The sequence below is a fragment of the Notolepis coatsorum genome (genome assembly GCF_963971535.1).
Source record: "Notolepis coatsorum genome assembly, chromosome: 1".
Lineage (NCBI taxonomy): Eukaryota > Metazoa > Chordata > Actinopteri > Aulopiformes > Paralepididae > Notolepis > Notolepis coatsorum.
In genome coordinates this window covers 231391601-231411447 of record NC_140165.1, presented here as the reverse complement: position 1 = coordinate 231411447, position 19847 = coordinate 231391601, and positions in this window count along the sequence as shown.

Below are 19847 nucleotides of genomic sequence, written 5' to 3'. Positions count from 1 at the left end.
CATGGCAAAATACTTCCCAAAGGTCAGTGAATACCACGATCACAACACCAGAGGGAGCTCCACAAATCATGTTAAACCCAGATTCGGCTCAAATAAGGGACTAAACACGTTTCGCAATTATGCCACATCAATGTGGAACGCCCTACCCAAAGCTGTAAAGGAATGTGGATCACTACCCACTTTCAAAACCTCTCTCAAGAGACACCTACGGGAGACTGCAATTCAACACTGGCCCCTGTAAATATCCTAACCCAACCCCCTCCAATGTACAGTCATTTACCTAGTATGGTTTTGTCAATAGTCCAATGTACAATTTTGTTTGTTTGTACAGAGTCTCCCCCCCCTCAATGTACAGTTTTGCTTGTCTATACAGTGTGCCCCCCCCCCCCCCCCCCAACCACCTCCAATGTAAATTACCCAGTATGGTTGTCAATATCCCAGTGTACCCAACCCCCCCCACCCAACCTCCTCCAATGTACAGTTTCTACGTCAAATGTATATACTCCCTTTTCTTGACTCCTTCTGTATCACAAACAGTACTGTATTTGCAAATCTGGTATGTCATAAATGTATAGATGTAGCAGTACTGACTATCTGTATGTCATGTATGTCATATATGTCCTGATGAATTGAAAATGGGGGACCCTGGTGGAAACAAGACGAAAGTCTTTCTCTGGTCTGCATCCCCTTAACAATTGTGTGTATTGAGCTGTACTGTATTGTACCCATTCTGCAATCTGTTAATAAAGTTTTCAATCAATCAATCAATCAATCACTTGGCTGTACCTCCACATTCTTCGGCCGTTCGCTTCTTCGGGCCTGTACATTGTCTGGGGTAGCGCGGGGTCCAGCCGCCCCATTAGGAGTGTGTTGGGGGTGACTGGGTCGACATCTGCTACATCACTGGAGACGTAACCGAGGGGCTTTGAGTTCAATACTCCCTCGGTCATTAGGACTTCCTCTGCCACAGTCTGGGCTCCGAGTACGGCGTACAGGGCTGTCTTTATAGAACGTACTTCTCGTTCCCAGGTTCCACCGAAGTGGGGTGCGTTCGGGGGATTAAACTGGAAGTCAATCTGGGCTGGAGCGAGGTGGGTCTTAAGTTCTGGGCCCATAGCTTGGAAGCTCTCTCTCAGCTCTCTTTCTCCGCCTTTGAAGTTGGTCCCGTGATCAGACAACAATGTAGACGGTTTTCCTTTCCGTGATGTGAATCTCCGGAAGGCCATAAGGAATGAGTCTGTGCTCATGGTCGGAAGGAGCTCGATATGTATCGCTCTGGTGGTCATGCATTTGAATACAATACCCCACCGCTTCTCGGTGCCTCTTCCTCTCTTTATATACAACGGGCCAAAGCAGTCCATGCCTGTGGAGTGGAATGGCTTGTCGCCAATTCGGAGGCGACAGGGGGGTAAGTCAGCCATCCGTGGTATGCTGGGCTGCGCGCGCCACTTACGGCAGTCTAGACAGGTTCGCTGGAAGCGCCGTACTGCTTCTCTCCCTTGCAATATCCAATAACGACGTCTGATCTCCGCGAAGACTCTCTCTGCTCCTGCGTGGTGTACATCCTCGTCGTATTTCTTTATGATCAGCTCTGTGACCTTGTGTCGGCTGTTCAAGACGATCGGGTACTTAATGTCATCTGGTAGATCGGGGGCTCTCCGCAAGCGACCACCCACTCTGATGAGATTATGTGCGTCACTCTCTGGTGCCAGGTGAATCAGTCTGCTGTCTGATGGGACGGGGTTTCCTCCCTGTAGACAGTCTAGCTCATCGGGGAACAAGTCTCTCTGGGCTCGTTGTAGTAGAAGAAGTTCTGCTTCTTCGTAGTCAGCTGCTGACATGTCAGTGGTGGACTGAATCTCTGGGTGGTGCCGCAGGAATGTTCTTTGTTGCGCACTCTCTAGGGTAATGCAGTCATCTATGTTGGGGTCTGTGGAGGTGACAGTGCTCAGTCCACAGAACATAGGCTTCTTGTTCTCAGCCTCCTCGTTACTTGCTTCCCTCGGGGTGGGCGTAGGCCAATCTCCTTCCGGGAGCTTGAGGAATGCTGGTCCGTCACTGTAGATGTTGCGACGGGTTAGGTCATCCAGGGACATTCCCCGGGTGATGACGTCAGCTGGGTTGTGTTTGGTGTCCACATACCTCCAGCTTGCTTCTTCTGTTAATTCTTGAATCTCGGTGACTCTGACTCCCACGAAGACTTTGTATCTGCATGAATCAGACTTAATCCATGTGAGTACTGTCGTGGAATCTGACCACAAGATTGTTCTATGCACCGGAATGGTGAGTTCACGTTGGATTAACGTGGCTAGATGCGCTCCTGCGAGGGCTGCGCAGAGCTCTAGACGTGGGATAGATTGTTGCTTACGTGGGGCTATTCTTGAGCGGGCCAGTATGAAAGCAGTGTGTATCTTTCCTCCCATCTCTTGGGCACGCAAATAGGCCACCGATCCGTAGGCTACTTCGGAGGCGTCGCTGAAGACGTGTAGCTCAATCTCGCATGTCTCTGGCCTCACTGTGGATGGGAAGTAGCTGCGGCGTATATTGACACCTGGGAGTGAGCGGAGTTCCGTCTCCCACTCTCTCCATGTTGAGGCAAGGTGTGCGGGTATTGGGTCGTCCCAGCCCTGGTCCTTGTCCCATAGTGCTCGTACAATCATCTTTGCCCTGGTAGTGTAGGGTAGAATACATCCCAACGGGTCATATTGTCTGGCGAGTGTTCTGTACACACTCCGTCTGGTGGTCGGTATCGCCGCCGACCTTCCTTGCTCTGGAGCCAAGGGTTTGTGTCTATAGTGGAGCGAGTCTGTTTTGAAGCGCCAGACTAATCCTAGTGTCATTTCTTGGGCTTCTCCTGGGATTGTCGCCATCCAGGTCTCGCTGCTGGCAGCCTTGTCCGCGGAGGAGAGGCTGCGCAATACGTGCGGGTCACTGCTGGCCCACTGCCTGAGATCAAAGCCGCCTTTGATTAGGGAGGCGCGTAACTTGATTAGGAGAGCCTCGGCTTCTTCTTGAGTCGAGACGCTTTGTAAACAGTTGTCCACGTAGAAACTGTTCTTCACACTGTGTTGGACCTCTTCATCTGCTGCTGGGTCCTCTGTGACGTGTTTCTGTAGTGCAAATGTAGCACAGCACGGGCTGCATGTGGTTCCGAAGGGGAGTACTTCCCACTGGTAGATGGATGGGTTCTCATCTCCGATCTTCTCTCTCCATAGGAACCGTAGCAGAGGCTTGTCCTCCTCTACTAGTCTCACCTGCAAGAACATCCCTTTGATATCCCCGCTTATAGCCACCTTGTCCTGGCGGAAGCGCAGTAGCACGCCTAGTAGGGAGGGGCCGAGTGTGGGGCCGGGCAAGAGCTCTTTATTCAGATTTTGGGATCCGATCTGGTAGCTGCAGTTAAACACAATGCGATCCTTGCCGTTGTGATGGACCTTGTGATGCGGCACGTACCATGATTCGGTCGTCTGATCGGCCTCTTTAATGTCAATCTTTGTTACGTGTCCCGCTGTGATTAGCTTCTCAATCTCAGCTCGGTACACACTCTCTTGAGCGGGGTCTTAGGCTAGGCGCCGCTCTGTGTTCAGTAGATAGCGCTCCGTGGCGTCTTTCTTTGCGTAAAAGGTGGGCATTCCCTCTCGCCTCAGGAGTGGAGTTGCGTATCTCATCACTCCGCCGACTGTGACTCTCTTTGTCCCCTGCTCGAGTAGGTTGATGGCGTAAATGTCTTCTTTAGAGCGAATATCTTTCTTTTCGTTCTTAAAGGGCATTGTCTCTAGGGTCCATAGCCTCTCGACATGCTGCAGGAGAGTGGTGTCTTCTTCTGTCGTTCTGGAGTGGAAGCAGCTAGTGGCTGCTGTTCGGTTGAGAGATTTAGCGAGGGGGCCTTGTAATGTCCATCCTAGGCGGGTCTCGACTGCTGCAGGACAGCCTCGGGGGCCTGTATGGACCCGGTCAATCGGGACTATGAGTTCTGCATGGTCGGAGCCTATCAACAGGGTTGGGGTAGCGCCGTCTATGAGCGGGATAGGTAATTGGCGCAGGTGCACATATTTATCCATCAACTTGGTGACAGGGTAGGTGTACTGCGATAGTCCTATTTCTTGGCTGGTGAAAGCATTTGTGATCTTGTACCGTCGCTCTGGCTGCCCGTTGGCTGCGATAGTGAAGGAGACATTCTCGCCCTTTTTCGTCTTTAAATCTCTTCTTATTGTCCGAATCGTCATTTCGTTCTTGCTCCCTCGCAGTCCCAGCTGGGTCGCAGCGGAGGCGAGCAGAAGGGTCTTCTCTGACCCGTCATCAAGGACGGCGTAAGTGTCCATGACTTTATCTTGGTAGCTCAATGTCACACGGACTACCTTTAAGAGCACTTGAGCTCCGCTGCTGCTGGCGGGGTCAATGTACATGACACTTGCCTTGGTGCCGCTCCGTGGTGCAGGTATAGGCCGTCTTCCGTTACTATCGTGTAGTATATCTAGATGGGCTCCATCGCACCGGCTGCACCTTTTCTTTAGGCGGCATTCGGCTGCCATGTGGGGCCGCGCACATCGATAACAGCGCCGGTTGGACTTTATCCATTGACTCACTTCTTCTGCATTCATCTTTGTGAATGAGTCGCATTGTGACAGCCAGTGTTCTTTCTCACAGTAGGGACACGCTATCTTCCACTTCTCTTTTCTCGAGGGGGTGCTGTGACTCTTACTGCTCGGTACTGACTCTGATTGGTGCATGACAGTCACCGATCTTCTTCCATCATTTATTCTCCTGGGTCCCTCTCTAGAGCTTGGCGTGCTCCGCCCGAAGGTGTCCAGTCGTAAGCTGCTGACCTCTCTCGCCAGGAAGTCGGCCAGATCAAGGAGGGATGGCTCGGGGCCGTCGGGATCTCGGTAGTCCCTCTGTCGCCTAAAGCGCTCCTGTCTTGCGGGTGGCAGCTTCTCCAAAATCCTCTCAACGTTAGAGTTGGCGTATAGCTCATGCATGCCCTTCTCCCGTTGAGCTCCCAGCATCCCCACCAGGGACTGCACTTTGATTGACAGGTCGTCTAGTGAGCGATTGTCTGTGGCTGGGGGTAGGCGGTCAATATGCCTTATCTCCTGGATTACGTAATCCCATATACGTCCATATCTCTGATCCAGCGCTGCAAGGGCCGCTGTGTATGGGGTCGAGGAGGTAGCATAGGCTAGCGCTATATTGTGCGCTCGCGGTACTTTCAGGTGCTTCAGTAATATTGCATACTTGTGGCGTTCATCAGCGACATCCACCATCATTGTCTCTAAGCACATCCGGAGCTCCGTGTACTGTGCTCGACTCTCATAGGCGAAGTCTGGGAATGACGGCGTGGCGTTGTATGACGCCGTGGATGGCTGGTACATCGGCGAGCGTTGGGGGAGAGACCTCCTGGGCGAGTCCCCTCTTGCGCCTCGCTGTGGGCTGGTACTGGCAGGGTACCATGGCCCGCTGGTCCAGGTACTGTTCCTCGGGGCTGGTCGTGCGTTGTGCTCACCCGTGAATAGAGTCGGGGGTCTGTAGATCAGCGCCGCGGGGGTATAGCCTGGACTGTATGGGACCTCCTGGTCCGGTGGGGTACTGTGCTGTCGTCGGGCTTGGTTCTCCTCTTCTCCCTCTTCTTCCTCTATCAGATCTTCCAGATCTTGTAATCGTTTATTTAGCTTCTCCGCAGTGTATGCCGCTCCTTCCTTGTAGCTGGGTCTCGCTTGGACCGGTATGGGAAGGGGGTCTGCGGGGGGTCTAGACTCGGTCTCTTGGTCAAGTTCAGGGTCGCTTGCTCGTTGTGGTGACGCTGCTCTTGACTGTTGTCTCGACGAGTTCCTTGAGCCCCTGGCGGAGGGAGAGGGAGTTGTCCTTTTGATCAGCTGCTCTATTAGTTGCGCTTGTAGTCTGTCGCGCTCTGCGTCTCTTTGGGCACCGGCAGCGGCGCGCTGGGCGTCGGCGGCGGCGCGCTCTGTTTCTCTTTGGGCACCGGCAGCGGCGCGCTGGGCGTCGGCCCGGTCTCTTGCCATATTCTCTTCCATCTGGAAGCGTCTCATCTCCAGACGTGTGCGCTGTTCTTCGCTCCGTTGCTGTGCCTGGAGGTGTTCGCGCTCGCTGGTCGCCTGTGCTTGGAGACGTTCGCGCTCGCTAAGCGTCTGTGCTTGGAGCCGATCGCGTTCGGTAGAGGCTGTCAGGCTGACGAGGAACGCCTGTTGTAGTGTCCTCTCCGCTTCGCTGGGGGAAGGCGGTTGTGGAGGTGAGCCGCTCCTGCGTGAGCCGCTCCTGGGGGTACTCGTTGGGGAGTCCTGGAGCTCTAGTTCCTCGGCGCTCTCCTCCTCTTCTTCCGTGCAGAGTTCTCTCTCTGTAGGGTTGTCTTCCCCCCGGGGCGTATCGGGGACTACTTCTTGAGTAGTGGCGGGGGGTAAAGGCATGTCAATTCCCTCCTGGTCCCCACCGTGAGCTTGGTCAGTTACATTAGGACCTACTATGGCCTCTGTGGTCGGGGAAACCTGCTCGTTAAGGTCAGACATAATTTTACTTTCTACTTTTACCACGTTTACCGTTTGTCGAAGGCTAGGTAGTTGACTGACAGTGTAAGCCTCTAAATACTGAGGTGTCTGTCGTCTGCGCCGCGGGCGTTCTAGGTTAGGAGGATCGTTTCGTGGAGTGTTCATCATAGGCCATTTCGATATTAATAACACTATATTAATATTACACTAGTTACCCTCCGGCTCGAAGGACCAATTGTAACTGAGGGGTACAATTCCCTGACTGTATTGTTAGATATGATATTTAATACCACTACCTCATGTACTTTAACTTCTGGCCACCCAGTACAAGATATAAGTATGATGAACACTTTCCCACCTGATGAAACGAATCCACACAAATGTACCAAATCGAAGGTTTAATACAGCAAAGGGTGTATACAACGATCACTTAATTACATTTATGATTTGAAATATGGAATATGCACTTTTATGGCAAATGAGTATTCGTAGGTAAATCAACATTGAATGTCCAATCTCTGGTTGCGCAGGGAGTAAGTATACAACCTGGAATATTTAGGAAACGATAGCGATGGTACTTAAATGATTATAGCTGGATACACTAAGGGGGGGGGGGTCCCGCTGGTTGTAAGACAGTAGGAGGGGGGGGTTAGAGAAGCCGCTGGCGGTATCCCATCTGGCCGACGGTGTCTTGGGAGAATCCAAAGTCTTGGACACGGTGCCCACAGAACCTCGGGCCGCAGACGAATACAGCTGGACCCTCTGTGGAACGGTATCTGCCGGTCCACAACGGAGAGACGTGAGGCGACCTCACGTGTAGAGCGCCGTCTCACCTGGAGTCCTCTCCGGGGGGTAATTCCAACACTCAGCAGTGTTGGCCTTTATCCATGGAATAATCAAAGCACACAAAGCATAATCCAAGCCGTGGAAGGCTCGCCGTCGTCTGGGTAGAGTAATCCAATATACAGGTCCAGTCGCTCTTGGCCCGGAGCTCCTCGGATGCAATCACCACTAGGGGTCTGACCAGCCTGGTTAAGCGTCCAGATAACGTCAGGAACGATGGGGGTACTGATAACTGTAGAACTCTAACCGAACGGTGCACCATACATAAATAGACTAATATTAGCTTAATAGAATACGTCCAACTCGACGTTATGGTGCCAAACTATGACCATTCAACTATTAATCTACACGATATCTCAATGCCTATTCTGGGCCAAGTAGGCCTTACTACACCGCACGTGCGTCGTGGGGAGGCTTTTGCGTCTGTCACTCTGTTGGAGGGTAAAGAACTGGACTAAAAGAAAGTTCTACTTTACTGGCGCCATATATATATGCGCTATGAACAAATAGTACCGTTCGTATTTCGCCCGACATATTACTGCGCGGAACCGGGGGTTGCCTCGACATGTTAGGCGGCACGATTGAACTTGGACCTAGGGGTATGGCAACCTGGCGCCAGGTTCTCGTCCAATGGTAGAATGAAACTATTATGGGCTGTTTAGTAGAAACGGGGATATTCAATGCATATTGTACAAGGAATATACAGGGGATATCAAACGATATACAAATACAATTAAATATATATATATAAATAAATATACATATTCGGTTTAATCTGATCCTTCACAACAGTTACAATACAATATAAATGGGATGAGGTAGCTTGTGGTGCCACCTTGTGGTGGTAAGGTGCAAGGCTTGGCTATGTGCAATGAGGTATACGTTGCCAATAAATATAAATTGTGTTAGTGTGTAAAGTGTAAAGTGGGTGCTACAGTGAGTTGGTTATTTAAAGTGGGTGTGTACATGTGGGTGTGTGTGCTGTGAGTGTGTTTGATGGTGTGTTACATGGCCTGGGGATAGAAGCTCTTTCTCAACCAGTCCTTCATCCCAGTAGCTGGAGAGCTAAGCTGGTGAACTTGAGAACTGTTAGGACTATCTGCCTCTTGATAATAAACACTGTTAGGACTGTCTGACTCTTAATAATAAACACTGTTAGGACTATCTGCCTCTTGATAATAAACACTAGGACTGCCTGACTCTTAATAATAAACACTTTTAGGACTATCTGACTCTTAACACTGCATAGACTCTGGTGCAGTGTGTTACTACGGTTTGGACCATGTATACCATCATCACTATTACTATACTGTCAGATTAAATCCTGCCACTCAGTACTGTTCACTACTACTACTACTACTACTGTTATTACTATTATCATTACTACTTGCTCTTTGTTCTATTTTATATTATTATTACTACCTATCTTAATAATAAACACTGTTAGGACTATCTGCCTCTTGATAATAAACACTGTCAGGACTGCCTGACTCTTAATAATAAACACTTTTAGCACTATCTGACTCTTAATAATAAACACTGCACAGACTCAGGTGCATCAATAATACACCTGGGTGATGTCTAGTAAAAAAATAAAAAAATAAATTCTGCCCCCCCCCCCTCCCCCAGTGCTGGGCCCTTGGAATCATCCTAAGCTCCCCCCCCCCCCCCAGCTACGCCCCTGCCTACTACTACTACTACTACTACTACTACTGTTATTACTATTATCATTACTACTCGCTCTTTGTTCTATGTTATATTATTATTACTACTGTACCTATCCTACCTGAACCCCCCCCCCATGCTGCTATGACACTTGAATTCCCTCAAGGGGGTTAATAAAGGAACACTTGACTTGACTTGATAGGCTAACAGCAGGCCATATGTTTCGCATCAGTTATGAAACGTATTTTATTTGAATTAATTTCCATCATTGTCCATTGAAATAGATATAGTCAGTATAAAGTTACACCTTTTGAACACAAAAGAGTGATGCTACACAGGTTCGCTGTTCAGAGCCTCCGATAATTAGCTCTCAGGCCCCTGTTTACAACATGGAAATGCCATAGTGAACAAACACTATTTGTATTGGTCTAGTAACCACCACCCCATGCTTAAGTGTGTAATAGTGTACTACTGTGTAATAGTGTATTAGTGTGTAATTTGTAATACATTTACATTTACATTTAGCTGACGCTTTTATCCAAAGCGACTTACAAGTTCTATACGACAAGTCATCAGGAAGGGTACAACTCTATCAGCTGAGTAACAATGTTCATCAAAGTGTTGCGTGTTATAGTGTAGGTTAGTTTATTAGGACAAGTGCATGACAGTAAGGTTAGTTATGGTTAGATTTTTCTTTATTTAAATTTTTTTTTATATATTATTATTTCAGATAATGGTTGAAGAAGTGAGTCTTAAGTCGACGGCGGAAGATTGGACGGGTTTCGGCTGTCCTAACTGGGGTGGGTAGTTCGTTCCACCATTGTGGGGCAAGGACTGAGAATAGGCGGCATCTAAATCAAATCAAATCAAATTTATTTATAAGGCCCGACAACACACGTTAATGTCCCCATGGGCCGTACATGTCTTCTTTAAACAAGTCAAGAAGAAAACATAACAATAAGTCAAGAACAGAACAAGAATGTAAGAATCTGGTTGTTGGTGTGTGGACCCAGGCGCAATACAGGAATGAGAGAGAGAGGCAGTACACAAGCGGGGTGTAGTTGAGAAGAGGCTTTACTTCACTTCTTTGGAGTACAACTACAACAACAAAACAATAAAGACGAGTACCACAGCCTAAGCTGGCAGATAATGATTATATAACAAAGGGTACGAATTAGAGACAACACGGAAGGGTGCTGAATCACAACCACAATGGTATAATAATGTTCTGACAACAACGGACGACACAAGATACGTTTACAAACCGACAGGGAAGTAACAGGACAGCACAGAATATATAGGAGGACTAATCACACTGATTACTAAACAGGAACAGCTGGGGAAGAGAGGAACATGAATATAGATACACACAGGAACATGAATACACAGAGGGGACAAGACTAGACACTAACAATAACAGGGATAATAGGGACACATAATACAATGAATACAAGGACACTAGACTAATAGGCAGACATCCGAACATACTGGGGAGCACACAGGACCGATAACAAATACAAGGGGAACACATTAATACACACATTCAATAATCTCCAGAGTAGGCACTCCTGCAGTACCGCAAACAGAGCGCCAGAGGGTGGCAGAGTATTGTCTGTGTCCAGATAGTTCAGATTATGACAAAGAACACCATAAGGTCCAACAAATTTAAAATAAATCCAAATAAATGAAAGAATGCAAGCACTCCCAGACATACCCCACGCGAAGGTAAGGAAAAACTCACTAAAACCTAACAATAGGGAAAAATGCTCCACAGGCAGTGTGGAGGAGAGAAACCTTAGAAGGGCCATTCAAGGGGGGATCTCCCTTCTTAGATGTCGGTGATAGTAGTGTTGCAGACTAACAGTTGGTAAGCATGCACTCAAGTGTGTAGTGAAACACAGATGAGTGCATGCAATAGCAACTGAACATTTTGAAAGATTAAAGATAGAGCTGATAGCGATAGCAACTGAACATTTTGAAAGATTGAAGATAGAGCTGATAGCGAATCTATTTGAGGCACAGGGGCGGCGCAAAGAGGGTCGCGTCCTCCCCGTCTTAATCACGGAACATTCAACACTCCGGTCATTGCTCAGGGACAGCCGGAGACAGGGAGATAGGGGGCGGCGCAGAGAGGGTCGCGACCTCCCCGACATCATCGCGGGACGTCCAGCACTCCGGTCACCACTACGAGACCTCCGGAGCAGTGGCGGCTCTACCACTAGGGGCGCTAGGGCGCCGACCCACCTGCTGGCCAGCTGCTGTTAAATCAGAGAAGAAGAGAATAAAACTTTTTCGTTTTTGTGTTTTATAGCCCTATAAATAATATAAACATGTTTAAAATTAATAATATTTACTCATTTTAAGTATGTTTGTATTTCCAATGCACAATATAACGTTATTATCTAAATAAAAAAAACACCGTTTTCCAGAGCAGGAAGTGACATCACGTTTTTTTATTTTTTTTATTTTTTCGTATTTCTCGGGGGCAATACGCGATAGCGCTCTGCGTGCGCGTCACAGTTTGATCGCTGTCTCCGTCACAGCCAATCAGTGCATACGGCGTTGTGCGTTGAAATATGACTATTATGTTGGAATCCGAGCGCGATTTGAAGCGGTCTAGCCAGCAGCGTGAACTTCCGTGAAGGATTTTCCATAGCCGCATTTCGCGGAGACGCTCTCTGATTGGCCGACGCCAGTATTTCTTTCCATGGCAGAATTTCACAGAGACGATATCTGATTGGCCGAATCCAATTTCTAGCTTCTAGCTTGGTTGAGATAGTTGTGTTGTTGTGAGATGCATGCAGCTGTTTGCCGTGCCGTGACTGCAAGTTCTTAAGCTTAGGCACTCTTTCAAAGTTGGTTAAGGTTAGAGTTTGTCTTAGAGCATGGCGATAGAACGCCAGGTAGTTTTGCAGTCTGTTCGAGCGGAAATGGACAACGGAATGTACTTGTTGAGTGTTGTGGCAACGAGCTCAGCTGAGCTAACACTTGGCTAACTGCTAACTTGGCCCTGGAAGTTCAACTAAACAGTGAGTCTCTCTCTCTCTCTCTCTCTCTCTCTCTCTCTCTCTCTCTCTGTATCTGTATCAATCTTGGATGCAATAATAACGTTACTTACCACACTGACTATCTCGATGGCTCATTGATTTAACTACTGCAGCTCTCTCGGATTGAAAATACGTGGATTATGGCTTGTTCAATATCGTCTATGTATGAATGAATGAATGAATGAGAACTTTATTAACAGATTGCAGAATGGGTACAATACAGTACGGCTCAATACACACAATTGTTAAGGGGATGCAGACCAGAGAAAGACGTTTGTCTTGTTTACATCAGGGTCCCAGATTTTCGATTCATATCGATAGTTTAATAGCTAGCCTTGGCTCGTTTAACAATATGCAAAATATGTGTACAGCCCTGTACTCATACTGAAGTTATTCTTGGTATATAATAGGTCTGATTGTGTAACGAATCGATTCCACGTCGCGCTGTGTGTGAGAGAGAGAAGGAGAGAGGGAGAGATCTGCCTGTGTTTGTAGACGGGCGAGTTTTGTTTCTAACTTTTCTATTTATATATTGTGTTTCAAGTTGTGAATTAGAGTCTAGACTATACTTTATTTGACTGGTTGTGTGTTGTTGTAGTAACAGCTGAGCGACTCGTTCATAAGAGCCGATTCATTGCCGTGAGCGTGAGTCGAATCGCTCACGTCTGGCAATGAGTGTTGCGTGGTACTGTACTGTACATGTTTGCATTTAATGTTTGGTATAGCGCCCCCTAGTGGCGAAACCCACCGGCCGCCACTGCTCCGGAGACAGGAGGGCACGCAGAGAGGGTCGCATCCTCCTGGCCTTCATCACGGGACGTCCGGCACTCCGGTCAGCACTCCAGGACAGCAACTCACAGGGGGACAGGGAGACGGGACAGGCGTTAGACAGCTTGTGTGATTGTAGTGGGCGGACATAGCAATAGATACAAGTGGTAAGCATATATGTGAATAGAGTAGATATATGAAGTAAGCATATTATGTGAATAGAATAGAAGTACTTAACCCAGCAATGAAACCGTGTGGTGTGATAGTATGTAATAGTGTAATATTGTTTTATGTAATAGTGTAATAGTGGGTGGTAGTGTAATTGTGTAATAGTGTGTACTGTTTCAGTGTGTAATTGTGTCATAGTGTAATACTGTGTAATTGTGTCATAGTGTATAATGTAATTATTGAAGATATAACGTGTTGTAATGTTAGTTGCTGGAGCCACTTCATCCACAACAGCGCACCCCGGTCAGAGAGTGGACACAAGAGACAGAGAACAGTCCTTTTGTATTTTAATTAGGATTCTGTTGTTGAATGAGAGATCTCTCAAAATGATGGATTGTTTCAGAGTGGTTTCTGAAACACATAAGCAGAAAACAAGGAATTATAATACATAATACATAATTAGCAGAGGTAAAGGTCATATGCATCATACACTGCCTGCATTAGGCCGCTAGGTGACAACAGTAATACTGTGTAATTGTGTCATAGTGTATAGTGTAATACTGTGTAATTGTGTCATAGTGTATAGTGTAATACTGTGTAATTGTGTCATAGTGTATAGTGTAATACTGTGTAATTGTGTCATCGTGTATAATGTAATACTGTGTAATTGTGTCATAGTATATAATGTAATACTGTGTAATTGTGTCATAGTGTATAATGTAATACTGTGTAATTGTGTCATAGTGTATAGTGTAATACTGTGTACAGTAATTGTGTCATAGTGTATAATGTAATACTGTGTAATTGTGTCATAGTGTATAGTGTAATAATGTGTAATTGTGTCATATTGTAATTGTGACAGTTGGGCAGACAGTGGATGATCTCTGTGTATGTTGTGTGAGTGTTTGGATGTTGGTAATTATAATGAATAATAATAGATTGCGTCTGCATTTGTTAAATATTGCAGGTGTGCTTGTTCGCTATGTGACAGAGGGAGATAATAAATGTGTGGCTGCCACCTCTACTGAGCGCACCATTCTAGTTGGATTATTAAAAAAAGGAGCTGTAATCTCACACTATTAGACTCCGTATTTGTCTCACTTTGGGATATTTTGTATCACATAGTATTAACGCTGTTCCAAAGAGACCTTTCCGTCCGGCTAAAAATAAATTCCGGATGAAACACGTGGTTCACTGTGTATAACTTTAATAAGCCTGTCACTCTCTGCCAACCGAGCTGCAATCTTTCAGCTGGCAGGCTGAACCCTCCCCCCATACCCTGATATGGCATATTATCATTATTATCACCCGCAGCAGCTTGACTAAATCCATCATCGCAAGTCCCATGTCTTCTGGCTGAGCCCTAGCGCTCTCCACAGGGGATCCTCAGTGTACTTACTGCTTGCTATGCTAACGAACAGCGGCAGGCTTTCCTAGTCACTGGGTCAAAAGACAGACGGTCCAAAAACTGCCTGCAACGGACTGATAAATGGCAGAATGGTAGTGTGTGTGTGTGCACGTGTGTGTGTGTGTGTGTGTGTGTGTGTGTGTGTGTGTGTTGTACTGACAGGTCTTTCAGGGATGGTGTCTGGGTGTTTGCTCCTGCATATTTAGTAACTATTCGGAGTAATAATATGGTGTGTAGAACATCAAGTCCACATTGGTTGAGAGCTGCTGTTCTAGATAAAGGACATCTACTTTGGAGTTTATTACTGGTGATATGTAAGTGAATTAATATACCGGGACGTGAATACAAGCTAAGTTACTTATTGTGTCTTTACACACATCCCTCTTTAGGTAAACACACAGTACACATATAGCAGTATACCACTACCTAGATACTATATCTATATCTGTACATATTCCATACTTACACTTACTACTTAAACCACTGGCCAGTATGACTTACTACTACCATTATGGTCTTTATCCCTGTACATAATAATACATCTGATAAGCATTATTACTCAGTAGTACTCATTTATATATAGTCCAGTTTAATCACCTGTACATTGTATGTTACTATCTCACTTTACTGTGCACTCTGGTTGGATTCACTACAGGTGAATAGGGTAAACAAATGAACTAACAGATATCACCATGAAACTTCCCAAATTGATTGCTAACATCAATACAATTATTATTTGTATTACAAGTTTTCTGAAATTGTATGTTTAAATATGCAAATGAGGCAATATCTGATTAAATATATGCTCAATTGAATACATTTCCAGAGAGCGAATGTGAAAGCAATGATGATTGCTACTGTACACACAGTGTTATTTAGGCTACAGACAATAGCAAATGCGAATCCACAATACTTTAACGAAGGTTGTCCTATAACCCTATTATATGATTGGCGTAGCTTTTCTGCTTCGCCTATGGGATACACTCAGGGCCTAATGCGCCTCAACTGAAAACTTCTCACATGCACCTTCCATCTGCCCAACCACGCCCACCTCCGGCCAGCATATAACCCAGGTGTGGTTGATCAGCTCCCCCTTCCGAGTCTGAATTTCAACGAAACACAGCCAAGGGTCCTCAGGGCTGCGATTAAAGCAGAAAAGCTACGCCAATCATATAACTAGGGTTATAAGACAACCTTCGTTATATTTCATTGGCCAAGCTTTTCTGCTTCGCTTCTGCTTCTCATCTTATCAGATACTACAATGAGTTTTTAAGGCCCTTTTTAAAAGCATCCACAGTCTGTGGTCTATAGGTATCTTGGTGTCCATCTGGACAGCAAGCTGGACTGGAAGCAGAACACAGATTCTGTGTTCAAGAAAGCCCAGTCTCGGCTTTTTCATTTGAGGAAGCTTAGATCCTTTGATATCAGCAGGTCACTTCTTCATGTGTTCTACCAAGGTATCCTCGCTAGTGTCCTTTTTTATGCTGTGCTCTGCTCGAGGGGCAGCATCACGGTTACTGACAAAAATCGTATAAATAAAATCATTAAAAAGGCTGCCTCAGTGATTGGCCTCCCTCTTGATTCCTTGGAGATCATTATTGCCAAGCGAACTACTGTAGGACTAAATTGAACACCATTCTATTTTTTGAAGGCCACCCTCAATATATTTGATGCTCTGCGAAGCTCATTTTTGATGCCTCGATGCTCTACTGAGCGATTGAGAAGGTCCTTTTTTTAACTAACACCACTAGCTCTGTGTTGAGAGGATCTATTCTTCTCTTCTTTTTACTGTGTTATGTAACTTGTACTGTATGTAATTGTTTCTTGTTTGTGTATTTGTATTCGCTCTGGTGGCAAACCATGTTTCCCCTCAGGGATTAAGAATAAACCACACCGCGGCTAAGTGGCGCAGTGGGCAAGGCGCTCGCCACTAATGCAGGAGATGCTGGGTTCGAGCCCAGCTCTCTGCGTTGCTTCCGGCTTGGCTGGTCATTCATACTAATACAATTGGCAGTATTAGGGGGTGGGAAAGCCGGTGGGTGGGGATCGGACGTTGTGGACAGACTCCTACAGGTCGGTTGGTGCGCCTGTACAGCAGAATCAGGAAGTATCGGGGGCAGCGTGAGCCTCCCACGCGCTACTCCTCGCCACTGAGAGATCACCCTGTGCAGGTGAAAAGATGCGACGGCTGCCTCCTCGTGTACCGGAGGGGACACGTGATGCAAGGCTTCGTCCACATTGCAGCCGACCAGTGGGAGGCATAGTCTAGCAACGTTCAAGACAGGGAGGGTAGAATTGGATAATACGAAATTGGGATGGGAGAAAAATAGAAAATGGGGAGAAAAAGTAGATAAAAAAAAAGAATAAACCATACCATACCATTTTAATCTAATCTAATCTAATCTAATCTAATCTAATCTAATCTAATCTAATCTAATCTAATCTAATCTAATCTAATCTAATCTAATCTAATCTAATCTAATCTAATCTAATTTTATCTAATCTAATACACTCCTATAGCCATGGTGCAGTGCTTCTGGAGCAGTTGGGGCTACAGTTCTTTGATCATGGGCACTTTGGTACAGGTGTTAGTCTAACCTCATCTCAATCTCATCAGTATTGAGCATACAAATAAACAGAGTCTGATGAACATTTTCATTAACCTTGTAATTAGCAACCGCACGTTAATTGCAGGTAGTTAATGGGCATAATTGAATAGTAAACACCCACGACAGCTGCTAATCACATAGTGAGGCTTCATGACCCAACGTTACTGTCAGATACCTGTTCACAGGGGCGGCGGGGGGGAGGGGCTAGCAGGGTCCCAAGCCCCCTCTGAAAAAGGCTTAGCCCCCTCCAAGCCCCCCCTCCCAGTTATGTTTTTTATTTTATTTATATATTAAATACATTACGAATTCCGTTATATTGGACATTTGTATTAATTATATCAAGCGAAGAACTGAGAAATTTGGCAGAGAGAGAGACGGCAACATTATCGTGGGTTTGCGTGATGAGTATCTCCACCTCTTTTATTGTGAAGCTGTATCTATCTACCGGACGTCATCAAAAGCATGTCTGTCACTATAGCCAATTGAAATGCTAGAAATGGTCACGTGGACTGGGAGAACCAATGGAATAGTCCCACCGGGCCGCATGTATATTATTTCCCTAACGCACTTTCACTTCCGCGTTCGAGATGCGTGCGAGTTAAAAAAACAAAACAAACATCTTTGGATAGAAGGGGGAAATATAACGCTTCTTTTAATAAACAGGAGCCATACATAAAATACGGGTTTATCGCAACAGGTCGGTGATTCTTGCGTGCCGAGCCGACGTCCTCTCTGCATAATATGTGGCGACAACAACAACAACAACAACGAGGCAAGTTGGCAGATAAAGTAGCTGCTGCATTCAACGCCAATCTGGAATTGGAGGGCGGCGAGTGGATATGTGACATGTTTCAAACATTAGCAGGGATTTTCGAGGACTTAACAACAAACAAGGTATGGTGAGTCGTGTTTGCATTAGGGATGTCCGATATTATCGGCCGACCGATATTATCGGCCGATATCGGCAGTAAAATGTGATATCGGAAAATATCGGTATCGGTTTAAAAAAAGAAAAAAACAATAACAATATTTGTTATATATATATCCAGTGAAATGATTAGTTACCTGAAATTATTCCGTTTTTGGGGTGGGAAACCCTGCATATATCGGTATCGGTTGATATCGGTTGATATCGGTATCGGAAATTAAGAGTTGGACAATATCGGAATATCGGTATCGGTAAAAAAGCCAATATCGAGCATCCCTAGTTTGCATGCATTCTGATCTGTCCGTCACCCGCCGCGGTGATCTGACTGCAACAGCTGATCTGCTGTTCATGAATGAATGAATGAAAAACAGATTGCAGAACGGGTACAATACAGTACGGCGCAATACACACAATTGTTAAGGGGATGCAGACCAGAGACATTTTTTTTTTTTTCAATATCAGTATATTAAATAAGCCATTATTTTGTTTGTTGCATTAAAATTCATTAGCCCCTGCTATAAACAATCCAGCCCCTCCAAAGCTCCCGCGAGGCCAATTCTCTGGCGCCGCTACTGCCTGTTCACTGTCAGTTACACTTTGATACTATCATCTCTCAGGGACACATTTATTTTATTTTTTTAATCCTATTTTTTTCTCCGTCTGATTTTTCTATTTTTTCTCCCCATCCCAATTTAGTCGGTTGTTGTGCGCATGTTCCTCCTACTGGTCGGTACAAGGGACCCTGAAGTCTCACGCTTCCTCCGACACATGTGGAGACAGCCAGTGGCTCTTTTTTCACCTGGCAGCGAGGACTCTCAGCGTAACACGTGGGAGGACACGCTGCCTTCACCATTTCCTGCCTTTTGCTGAGCAGGCGCCCAGATCTGACCTGTAGGCGTTGCTGTCCACAACACCAGATTACCACCCTCGACTTCCCTCCCGCTAACTCAGCCAAACGAGTTAGTATGACGATCGTCCCAAGCCGCAGGTAATGCTGACTCCGGGAGTCGAGACCGCAGCCTCTTGCATTGGTGACGAGCGCAATCTCCGCTATGCCATCCGACCGCCAGGGTCACATTTAATAGCTACATATTCTAGATGGAATTGTTGTCTTTTCCTGGAAAAGTACTAGGAACTGGGATATAAGGTTATTCTAGCATCCAGAATTAGTTTGGCCAAGGATTTGTTCTGTAATCACCAACATATTATACGTTTCCGACTTATGTGCATGTGAGATTCATTGCCCTCACAGAGATGGACGAGGTGAGACTTAGATAGAAGACCCGATACAAAGGAGGATGTCATTGATTGAAATTCAGGTCTTAACCTGTTCTGATTGAAAACCTTTATAATAAGACTTCTTTGTATCTCCTTAGACCTCCGGCCACACTTCTAAATGCAACTGTCTTTATTGACATTTATCTTCCTCACCTCCATGAACCTCTGCCTTAACCTCAGGTCACGTGTTATCCAACTGCCATCAACTTGAGCCGACATCCTGTACAACAACTGACAATGTGCTCTCATCACTGGTCCCTACACAGTACTACAGAGATGTGGAGTAACGTATATACCCCTAATGAAATATGGATAAAGATTATATACATTTGGGCACAACAAAATCATATGTCTACAATGAAAAGCAACTTTAGTATCTTATTACAATATTGTATTAAAGGTGCTATAGTTAACATTTGTATGTAGAGTAATCATTAAAACATATTATAATACATCCACAAAAAAATATTTATTTATAATTTAAAGGGGAATTATCTTATAAAGGGCCTTTTCCAGTGGTTAGCATTGTTTTCTAGCAATGTGGGGTTGTACCAACACTGAGTAGATGTGAAATTCTCATTCAGTCCCATTCTTCCAGTTCAGTTGATACAAGATCCTCCCCCAGTGAACTAA